Source organism: Oncorhynchus keta, chromosome 18 (genome assembly GCF_023373465.1).
Source record: "Oncorhynchus keta strain PuntledgeMale-10-30-2019 chromosome 18, Oket_V2, whole genome shotgun sequence".
In the NCBI taxonomy this organism is placed as follows: domain Eukaryota; kingdom Metazoa; phylum Chordata; class Actinopteri; order Salmoniformes; family Salmonidae; genus Oncorhynchus; species Oncorhynchus keta.
In genome coordinates this window covers 9,332,705-9,344,543 of record NC_068438.1, presented here as the reverse complement: position 1 = coordinate 9,344,543, position 11,839 = coordinate 9,332,705, and the positions used below count along the sequence as shown (strand labels likewise).

Sequence of the window (11,839 nt, the reverse complement as noted above, 5' to 3'; positions counted from 1 at the left end):
GCTAGATTCAAACAATATCTTGTGTGTCCAGACCTGTCATTAAAAAGTGAGCTTGGTGTTCGGATTACCTGCTCACATATAACTGTCATATTAGACTTGTGTAGACACATAAGTATGTCCATGTCCACATATAATATCTGTTTCACAGAAGGAGAACGCTGTTACTGGAATGTTAGTGGTTACCAGAAAAATGTATCAATTAACTCATGATAATAGTGACTTGGGCCGGAAAGTATTCAAACACCTTCACTTTTTCTGAAAATGTTTACTTAACAGCCTCATTCTAAAAGTGATTACACACAATAACCCAGAATGACAAAGTGAAAACAGGTTTTTATTCATACCCTTTACTCAGTAAAGAGAAGCCCTTTTGGCAGCGATAACAGCCTCAAGTCTTCTTCGTTTGACGCTACAAGCTTGGCACACCTATATTTGAGGAGTTTGTCCTATTCTCTGCAGATCCTCTCAAGCTCTGTCAGGTTGGTTGGGGAGTGCCACTGCACATCTATTTTCAGGTCTCTTCACAGCTCCGTAGGCAAGCACCATGGTCTTGTAGCGGATGCGAGCTTCAACTGGAAGCCAGTGGAGAGAGCGGAGGAGCGGGGTGACGTGAGAGAACTTGGGAAGGTTGAACACCAGACGGGCTGCGGCGTTCTGGATGAGTTGTAGGGGTTTAATGGCACAGGCAGGGAGCCCAGCCAAGTTGCAGTTGCGAGTTGCAGTAATCCAGACGGGAGATGACAAGTGCCTGGATTAGGACCTGCGCCGCTTCCTGTGTGAGGCAGGGTCGTACTCTGCGGATGTTGTAGAGCATGAACCTACAGGAACGGGCCACCGCCTTGATGTTAGTTGAGAACGACAGGGTGTTGTCCAGGATCACGCCAAGGTTCTTAGCGCTCTGGGAGGAGGACACAATGGAGTTGTCAACTGTGATGGCGAGATCATGGAACGGGCAGTCCTTCCCCGGGAGGAAGAGCAGCTCCGTCTTGCCGAGGTTCAGCTTGAGGTGGTGATCCGTCATCCACACTGATATGTCTGCTAGACATGCAGAGATGCGATTCGCCACCTGGTCATCAGAAGGGGGAAAGGAGAAGATTAATTGTGTGTCGTCTGCATAGCAATGATAGGAGACACCATGTGAGGTTATGACAGAGCCAAGTGACTTGGTGTATAGCGAGAATAGGAGAGGGCCTAGAACAGAGCCCTGGGGGATACCAGTGGTGAGAGCGCGTGGTGAGGAGACAGATTATCGGCACGCCACCTGGTAGGAGCGACCTGTCAGGTAGGACGCAATCCAAGCGTGGGCCGCGCCGGAGATGCCCAACTCGGAGAGGGTGGAGAGGAGGATCTGATGGTTCACAGTATCGAAGGCAGCCGATAGGTCTAGAAGGATGAGAGCAGAGGAGAGAGAGTTAGCTTTAGCAGTGCGGAGCGCCTCCGTGATACAGAGAAGAGCAGTCTCAGTTGAATGACTAGTCTTGAAACCTGACTGATTTGGATCAAGAAGGTCATTCTGAGAGATAGCGGGAGAGCTGGCCAAGGACGGCACGTTCAAGAGTTTTGGAGAGAAAAGAAAGAAGGGATACTGGTCTGTAGTTGTTGACATCGGAGGGATCGAGTGTAGGTTTTTTCAGAAGGGGTGCAACTCTCGCTCTCTTGAAGACGGAAGGGACGTAGCCAGCGGTCAGGGATGAGTTGATGAGCGAGGTGAGGTAAGGGAGAAGGTCTCCGGAAATGGTCTGGAGAAGAGAGGAGGGGATAGGGTCAAGCGGGCAGGTTGTTGGGCGGCCGGCCGTCACAAGACGCGGGATTTCATCTGGAGAGAGAGGGGAGAAAGAGGTCAGAGCACAGGGTAGGGCAGTGTGAGCAGAACCAGCGGTGTCGTTTGACTTAGCAAACGAGGATCGGATGTCGTCGACCTTCTTTTCAAAATGGTTGACGAAGTCATCTGCAGAGAGGGAGGAGGGGGGGGGGGGAGGATTCAGGAGGGAGGAGAAGGTGGCAAAGAGCTTCCTAGGGTTAGAGGCAGATGCTTGGAATTTAGAGTGGTAGAAAGTGGCTTTAGCAGCAGAGACAGAGGAGGAAAATGTAGAGAGGAGGGAGAGAAAGGATGCCAGGTCCGCAGGGAGGCGAGTTTTCCTCCATTTCCGCTCGGCTGCCCGGAGCCCTGTTCTGTGAGCTCGCAATGAGTCGTCGAGCCACGGAGCGGGAGGGGAGGACCGAGCCGGCCTGGAGGATAGGGGACAGAGAGTCAAAGGATGCAGAAAGGGAGGAGAGGAGGGTTGAGGAGGCAGAATCAGGAGATAGGTTGGAGAAGGTTTGAGCAGAGGGAAGAGATGATAGGATGGAAGAGGAGAGAGTAGCGGGGGAGAGAGAGCGAAGGTTGGGACGGCGCGATACCATCCGAGTAGGGGCAGTGTGGGAAGTGTTGGATGAGAGCGAGAGGGAAAAGGATACAAGGTAGTGGTCGGAGACTTGGAGGGGAGTTGCAATGAGGTTAGTGGAAGAACAGCATCTATTAAAGATGAGGTCGAGCGTATTGCCTGCCTTGTGAGTAGGGGGGGAAGGTGAGAGGGTGAGGTCAAAAGAGGAGAGGAGTGGAAAGAAGGAGGCAGAGAGGAATGAGTCAAAGGTAGACGTGGGAAGGTTAAAGTCGCCCAGAACTGTGAGAGGTGAGCCGTCCTCAGGAAAGGAGCTTATCAAGGCATCAAGCTCATTGATGAACTCTCCGAGGGGACCTGGAGGGCGATAAATGATAAGGATGTTAAACTTGAAAGGGCTGGTAACTGTGACAGCATGAAATTCAAAGGAGGCGATAGACAGATGGGTAAGGGGAGAAAGAGAGAATGACCACTTGGGAGAGATGAGGATCCCGGTGCCACCACCCCGCTGACCAGAAGCTCTCGGGGTGTGCGAGAACACGTGAGCGGACGAAGAGAGAGCAGTAGGAGTAGCAGTGTTATCTGTGGTGATCCATGTTTCCGTCAGTGCCAAGAAGTCGAGGGACTGGAGGGAGGCATAGGCTGAGATGAACTCTGCCTTGTTGGCCGCAGATCGGCAGTTCCAGAGGCTACCGGAGACCTGGAACTCCACGTGGGTCGTGCGCGCTGGGACCACCAGATTAGGGTGGCCGCGGCCACATCTAATGGTATATATCAATTGTCAATTTCTAGATACTCCCATAAAAAAATACAACCCCTCCTGGACAAGCTTACAGAGAGAAGTGACTGGCACATAGATTGTGGAGCCACCTAACTGGTTCCCCATTAATCACACCATCCCTTCACATGGTTTAGGAATAGTTAGACACATTCACAGATAAGACTAACCCGACCTCTCCCCTCTCTGGGCCCAAGTATCTTTTCTCACATAAGCATACTATAAAAATTCATAAAACATCTTATTTATCAATGTTACCTAAATGATTCTGATTCTGCTACCACAAATGTAATAAAGTAAAAACTTTTAAAATAAATTACCTTCCACGTTATGTTGGCTGAAAATTGGTTAGCTACGCTGTCCTTACGAACCACATACCATATAATTACAGCAGTATGTACTGATGTTGTTAGCTAGCTACCTAACGTTAGTTGGCTATTTATACATCAAACTTGCCAGTATATTAACTATAGGCTATCTAACTAACTACCCAACTTTTATTGACTTGATTATTCCAGTCATTCTTAGCTTAGCTAAATGGTAGTTGTTGTGCATTCTCAATGGACATTCGGGTGCTTTCGTAAATTCTCTCTGGCTATCTACTCTGATTTCAGAGCACTCTCATCTGAGTGTACCAGAGCGCAGAATAATGAATTCATGAGCATTCCACACCCATTGAATATGGCCGGTGTGATTATGGCCGGTGTCAGTAAACGTTGGCAAAAAAGCGTAATTAAATTGTTGCCAGCAGCACAGTTACAGTCACCAACTCACCAACTCAGTTCTTTGGATGCAACTCAGCATTCTTTGTCCTCCAAACACGACGAGTTGAGTTTTTACCAGAAAGTTATATTTTGGTTTCATCTGACCCTATGACATTCTCCCAATCTTCTTCTGGAACATCCAAATGCTCTATAGCAAACTTCAGACGGGCCTGGACATGTACTGGCTTAAGTATGGGGACACGTCTGGCACTGCAGGATTTGAGTCCCTGGCGGCGTAGTGTGTTACTGATGGTAGGCTTTGTTACTTTGGTCCCAGCTCTCTGCAGGTCATTCACTAGGTCCACCCGTGTGGTTCTGGGATTTTTGCTCACCGTTCTTGTGATCATTTTGACCCCACGGGGTGAGATCTTGTGTGGAGCCCCAGATCGAGGGAGATTATCAGTGGTCTTGTATGTCTTCCATTTCCTAATAATTGCTCCCACAGTTGATTTCTTCAAACCAAGCTGCTTACCTATTGCAGATTCAGCCTTCCCAGCCTGGTGCAGGTCTACAATTTTGTTTCTGGTGTCCTTTGACAGCTCTTTGGTCTTGGCCATAGTGGAGTTTGGAGTGTGACTGTTTGAGGTTGTGGACAGGTGTCTTTTATACTGATAGCAAGTTCAAACAGATGCCATTAATACAGGTAACGAGTGGAGGACAGAGGGGCCTCTTAAAGAAGAAGTTACAGGTCTGTGAGAGCCAGAAATCTTGCTTGTTTTTAGGTGACCAAATACTTATTTTCCACCATAATTTGCAAATAAATTCATTAAAAATCCTACAATGTGATTTTCTGGATTTTTTCTTCTCATTTTGTCTGTCATAGTTGAAGTGTACCTATGATGACAATTACAGGCCTCTCATCTTTTAAGTGGGAGAACTTGCACAATTGGTGGCTGACTAAATACTTTTTTTTGCCCCACTGTATACTGGGGTGTGAGGTAGAGGAATATGCAGCATAGGGGAAAATGGATATTATAACATTTAAAGTAAAACTATACTACTGGAGGAATAATGATTATAGACATGTGAAGACGGGACATATGATACGCCACGTAGCGACAATAGCTAGAGATATTAAAGTAGCGTGGATAACAGTAGGTATGAGAGTATGGTCGAGCAATCCACTACTTAACAGACCACTAGGAAGAGATAGTCCAGGAAGAACAGGGATATATATTAAAGCAACAGAGGAGGATTGGTTTTAAATTGTTCTTTTTATTGTGCAATTTACCTAAGACAGCATAGATAGTGCAGATATTATAGGCAGCTAAAAGAATAACTATACATTTAAATAAACATTTGAAAGCAAGGATATCAGTAGCAATAGGACAAGACATAAAGAGAAATATTGAGAATGTTTAAAGAAGGAGAAGGGTTGTTGAAAAGTATAAAGAAATCTAGAGGAATGTTGAAGTTATGACAAGGAAAAGTCAGACTGAAAGAAGATGGAATGGTTTGCAAAACCTGGAGTTGTGGAAATAAAGAGAGAAATAGAGGTGGAAGATAAAGAGACTCTCTCTGTGCCCTCTTCTGTAATATAAAAAGACCTGGGAAGGACAGGGGAGGCTGAGCAAGGTCCAGGAAGGAACCCAGAAAAGTTTGTGGAAATAGGAAGACAAGTGTGAATGGCTTTGGTAATGTTGGTTATCAATAATAGTGATATTTGAGAAGCTATACTGGAATAACACATTAAGTCATCTGTATTATCCAGTAAAAAATGTGCAGACATTATAGAATAGATTCTAATACAAGGTATTAAGTGATGTGACTAATTAATTATTGTCAGGGAAAGTGGATAGCCCTACCTTGGAAAATAATTATTTTGAAACCATGGATTCGCTGAAAGAAACTCACAAATTCTACCAATTCGGCTCGAATATGAAAGAGTAAACTAGATAATGTAGGGCAATATTACCCTGAAACAGTTTAACTCAAATCAAATTAAGAATTCAGGGAGGCAATTATGAATTGGAACAAACACATAAAACCAGAATAAGAAGATCAATGTACAGGCATACTGAAATTAGCATTCTATCAGCATCATTACTCTCACATGACTAATTTGAGAATGAATAGTGTAAAACGGGGTACTTGGTAATGTCGTTAAGGCTATTTTGGTTGGATTTCAAAGCACTAGATTGAATATACCAGAGTGCAGAATAACTGATGCATTTACAAAACCTCGAAGTTTGATTGAACATTGCAGGTGTCAGTGAATGTCAGGGAAATACCGTAATTTGAATTATTGCAAACGGCACAGTTAGTCCCCAACGTGTTTTAGGAAACAAGTAGAGCCTAACCACTTTTGCTAGGTGAGTAGAATGGAGAGTGAAGGATGTATTTTCTTGTTTATATCAGAAAGTAGTGTTAGCTAAATTAGCCAACTTTAGCAAGTTAACGTTAGCTTGGGTGCTTGACTGACATGTGGGAGAAATAGTAAGAATTATGATTCAGACAGTTTGGATCAACCCTGTACATTAGCGGATTTTCGGGTTGAATAATCCTTGTGAGAATCAAGGACGAATATTGGGTAACATTAAAACGGGCCGTATGGGCGAGAGCACGACTAAGTAATGTTTAAGAATAGTCTAACTTTGTATTCAAACGACCAGAAAATATTTAGATTTGGTGATTTTGTGTTGATACAATATGTATATGATAGAGCAGGAACCCAATGAATTATAGCTATGGTAAAGTACTACTGGCGATAGACAAGAACCATGCGACTCAAGAAAAACGTAGTATTTGTTTCGCTATAAATGTATAGAATTTACGTAAGGGGTGATGAGATAATGGTAATTAAAGTGGGCTCCCTGTAAAAAGTAGAAATAGGTTTGTTTTGACTATAATTCAAATGTAAAATTCACCTGGTAACAAACGTTAGCAAACAGAGAGGTGGCGTTAAATTGAGATTGAAGAGACATTTCTTAAATTAAGGGATGAGATGTAGACTAGTGAAGGTAACAAAAGACAGTAATTTGTAAAAATAGGAATTTAGAATTTGTATTGATTAAGAATTGGCTGATGTCATTTCTACATTAGGCACATTACAGGTTCATCTTAAAATAGATGTTTAATGAGTATGAAGCCGTGGTTAGTAATAAAAATATAACGTTAGTCATTAATAAGGACGATGAGTGTTGCCAGTATGTGAATAGTAATATTGTAACGACCCTGGGTTTATAAGCGCGTAACGGATGACGTTTTTCCCAGTTTTAGTTCCATTACGAGTAGTGGGAAGTTATTAAACATGGATGTATTTTAACATTTATTTTTCTCTTTTCTTGTTAGGTCAATATGTTTTTAGGTTTTGTGGAACATAAGAGTGATCTTTGTTCCAAAGGAGGGATTGATGTATATTGACTAAATTGATATGAGAATGTTTTAAGTATGTTTCTAACTGTGGTAGTAAATTAGGAGTAGTGACGTGTGTTATGGGATATTGTAGAGTTGCGTTTTTTGAATCCGGTATCAGGAAGAATAAAAGTCAATCTGTCGTTAATTATCTTTAATTAATTTCAAGCAATAAATGGTAAATGCAATTTTCGTATATACGGGCTCTCTGTCCCACCTCGCAGGGCAAACAGAGAACTGACAGGATGTACGTAAACAGTTGTTTTTATACTGTGATAGGCCAACAGACGGGTTGGAACTGTCTATCACACTAGATCCTGAGCGTGGTTTAGACTTTGCTCAGCCTATCGCAGGCGCTCAGACTAGTCCTAATCTCTTGGCGCTTCTTGGAGTCCACCCTTTGTCGATGTATAGATTCTCACTGTTCTGGTGCCATACCCTAGTTACTGCAACTACTCAGTTCCCGTTATCTGTTATTGTGTTATTCAGTATTTTCTAATACAATCAAACCTTGTGATGAGCCTCCCCTCCCTGTTCCTGATGAATCACAACTTTATAAGATAAAGCAAGTCACACCATGTGCTCGATATTGTCACATACAAACACAAGGAAAATCATCTGCTGGGCTGTTATCTACAGTTTTGCAACATGCAGCAGTCTCAGCATGTTGCTCGGTCCTTCACAACTGCTGTTCAAACAATTCAGTCTTACGTGATATAGTAGTGGGTTCTAGAGCATAGACATAAATCCTCACACTCATCCTCAATCTCTTTCCCAATTTCTAACAGCCGGTGAATACTTGATAGATTACAGGCAGTAGTTATTCTCACAGCAGTTGCCGAAGGGATCGCAATTGAAGGAGATTATAGGCATGGCCCATGTTAGTAGTAGCAGGGGTCACTTAAGTATCATTGTTGGGATATCAGTTTATGAAGACTCATCCCACATGGATTGGTAACTGGTAGACTGGTAGGAGTACAGGGGATGCGGTTATTCAAATGTCACAAATTATGGTGCCAGAAAATAACCCATGTGTTGCAGTGTATATCCTCAGGTGAAAGCAGAAATAATCAAGGGCATGGGCTGAATTCCGGAGATTGAGTGAACATCCACATACAGCAGGAGGCGGTGTTGTGACAGATTTGGTCTGGTCCACACATACGGTAGTCCTTACAGCAGTGGTAAAGATAGTCATGTCTCTCTTCGGTGGGTGCATAATTCTCACAAGATGTAAGGTCCAGCTGCATAATGGATGATCTTAAAAACACCATGACAGAGGAAGCGGAGCTAAAGAGAGAGAGACTGGATTCCACTGTAGACATACATACAGATGGGTTAAGTCTAGGCGCTACTTGTTCTATTGGTTAATGCATCATATGAAAAGGATAGAATGTTAGGGTAATTGTACTCTAAACAACACGTTGAAGGCATTAATGTGAAAGCATATACAGTGCTGAGTTACCTCAAGAGGAGGTAACGTTGATTAGGGATACGCACTTGCCTATCAGGAGATGTGCCTATTAAGTGGCAATAAAAAAGTTAAAATGTCATGGCTTGGGAACACCTCTCAGAACCTGGGGCCAAAAGGGGAAGACTGGGCAAAAGCATGAGTAAGCTTCTTTAGGGCTTTTATTTTTGTGGAGTCCAGCAGAAAAGTATCCTGGAGGCATAGAATCCGGTGAAGAGAGAGTGGGACTTGTCATGATCTCAGACTTTGGGTTTCATGAATATACTTATGAATAACTTATCACATGAATAATACTGTTGTGTTTTGTGTTTATCGTTGCTTTGTAAGTCCTACGCTATCTCACTCTCTTAGGAGCCAGCAGGAGAAAGTGGAGAAACTAAAAGCAGCTCAGCTGAAGTGAAAGAAGTCCCCAGCTTCAGCCGGAATAGCATTTTGTTGTGTGATGAGAGATAGAAATAAGATGGTGTAATCATAGAACAGAGGCCATAAAGTCTCTGAGTTTGAAAACCTCAAGCAAATAGTCTGAACCAGGACCAGAGGTTCCACGTCCGGTGATCCCAGGGGACCAGGACTACATCTGAGTGTTCCGGAGGAAGTGGAACAAGCCAAGGCGAGAGGGTCCCTACGGAGCGGTCCTAGCAACACCAACAGTCGTCCAGGTGAAAGGAAGCAACATCTGGTACCATCTAAACCACTGCACCAGAGTCCTAGCGGGGAGGAGGCGGCGACCACCAAGCCATGAGGATGCTGATACACCAGGTGGGTGTCCGAAGGGAACGGGAGCAGAGGAGGTCGACACACCAGGAAGAAGCCGAAGGAGAGGAGGATCAAGGAGCATCTTCTGAATAGCCAGAGAGTCCAGGGATAGGGAGGAGTGACATGCCTGTTGCTCCTAATGACATATCTACTCTGGCAGATACCCCTGATGGAGGCACTGTCCAAGGGGACGAAGAAACAACGACAGGAGAATGGGAAGGAGACTTTCTTACCATCGACTTCTCTGCCATCACACGTCTTTCTAACAGAGTGAAAACCAGGACAGATGAAGAACGGTAGAATGGCCTTGACAGCAACAGCGACCAACCTAGAAGAAATTGTAAACTCACCTCGCACATGCACTAGCACACCAACTAAGACAATGACAACTTCAAGGAAGTGGGTTGATGCAGAAAATCTGGACATCTGTTACCAACTGGTGTAGCCATAATGAAGAAACTACCCCAGAATCAAACATTGACCAAAAATGTAGAAACGCATTAACAAATGGCTGGTATAAGTGGGCTCAGTGGGGCCAGAAAAAAGTATTACCATGTCCTCAATGTAACAGTTGCTGAATGATTAATGCTGTTAGACCTTCTGAATATCTGTTCTAGACATGTGACATGGGGTTTGTCCTCAATCTTCTAACCGGTTTTTCACTTTTGTCAAAAATAGATGTTAGAGAGGTGTCTTTGAGGAAGGGCAATATGTTTAGGTGTCATATTGAGAATGACACTATAAGGGTTTAGGATGTTTAGTTTATTGATTTGATTGTTTATTTATCTTGTATTCAACTGAGAATATCAGGTAAGGCTAAGAAATGCACATGCTTAAACACTATACAGTATGTCCTGACTCACCAGTGTATATGGGAAAGTGGAGCTCAAATTGTTAAGATGGATGTGAGGTTGATTATCTCTATAGAGTTTCAGAAGGTCCCATTCTCATCTATACTGGAAAATGTAATTGTGTGTGACACTGAGTTTCAAAGGGGGGGTTATGTTGGAGATTTTCCAGTCATCTGATGATTTTCAGTAACCTATACTGTTCTCTTTGAAGTAGATAGAATAATCAATATAAGCAAGCAGAATGAAGGCTAAACCTATGAGTGTCCAAGCTAGATCAACATCGAATTGACCATTTCACATGTAAAGACCAGAACATAAGCAGAATCTGTGTAGATGCGGCAAGCTAAACCAACAAGACTTGAGTGGTCTGGGCCATATCTAATCTTGTGAAGGCTACTGGACACGCACGTAAGTTAAGCATACATTGATAATGTAGGTCTGAACTTGTAAAGGCCTTTGGGCAGGAACATTAGCTAAGTGGTGTGCATGTCATGCCACCAATAGAATATATGCCCCAATGTCTGAGCCAATTAGAGAATGGAAACTAAGTAAGACAACAAGATTCGTAAAATTGGGTGATGACAAGGGTAAGACTGTATAAAAACCAAGCACTAAGAATAAAGATTCAGTTGTTTCATGAACTAACTCAAGCTTTGTTGCTCTCTGTGATAAAGTCTAATTGAATTCACAAGCTCTGGTATCTGAGAAGTATTTGAGTCAATATTTTTCCACAACAAAAACCCCTTTGCCCTCAGAACAGTTTCATTTTGTCAGGGCATGGACTCCACAGGGATGCTGGCCCATGTTGACTCTGTCACGTTCTGACCTTAATTCCTTTTTTTTGTCTTTGTGTTAGGTTGGTCAGGGCGTGAGTTGGGGTGGGTAGTCTATGTCCTTTTTCTAGGTTGTTATATTTCTATGTGTTTGGCCTAGTATGGTTCTCAATCAGAGGCAGGTGTCGTTCGTTGTCTCTGATTGAGCATCATACTTAGGTAGCCTGTTTTTCCCCCATTTTTGATTGTGGGTGTTTAATTTCTGTTTAGTGTTTGTTCACCTGGCAGAACTGTTTAGTTATCTCTTCGTTGTTATTTTGTGAAGTGTTCAGTTTTTTCAATTAAATTATGACGAACACTTACCACGCTGCACATTGGATCCTTCTTACTCTTCCTCAGATGATGAGGGATATCGTTACAGACTCCAATGCTTCCCACAGTTGTCAAATTGACTGGATGTATTTTTGGTGGTGGACCACTCTTCATATACACGGAAACTGTTGAGCGTAAAAAACCAAACCGCGTTGCAGTACTTGACACACTCAATCTGGTGTGCCTTGTACCTACTACCATAGCCTGTTCAAAGGCACTTAAATATTTTGTCTTGCCCATTCACCCTCTCAATGACACATATGCACAATCCCATGTCTCAATTGTTCTTTATCCTGTCTCCTCCCCTTCATCTACAATGATTGAAGTGGATTTATCATAGCT

At 43.3% G+C, this 11,839-nt stretch overlaps 1 long non-coding RNA gene across 1 annotated transcript; it reads left to right on the top strand.

Moving 5' to 3' along the window:
- Positions 1-5,953: 5,953 nt before the first annotated feature.
- Positions 5,954-11,487, top strand: LOC127908613 (uncharacterized). Its single transcript, XR_008067730.1, has 2 exons — positions 5,954-6,235; positions 9,073-11,487. It is a non-coding gene; the product is annotated as an uncharacterized LOC127908613 (long non-coding RNA).
- Positions 11,488-11,839: the final 352 nt, after the last annotated feature.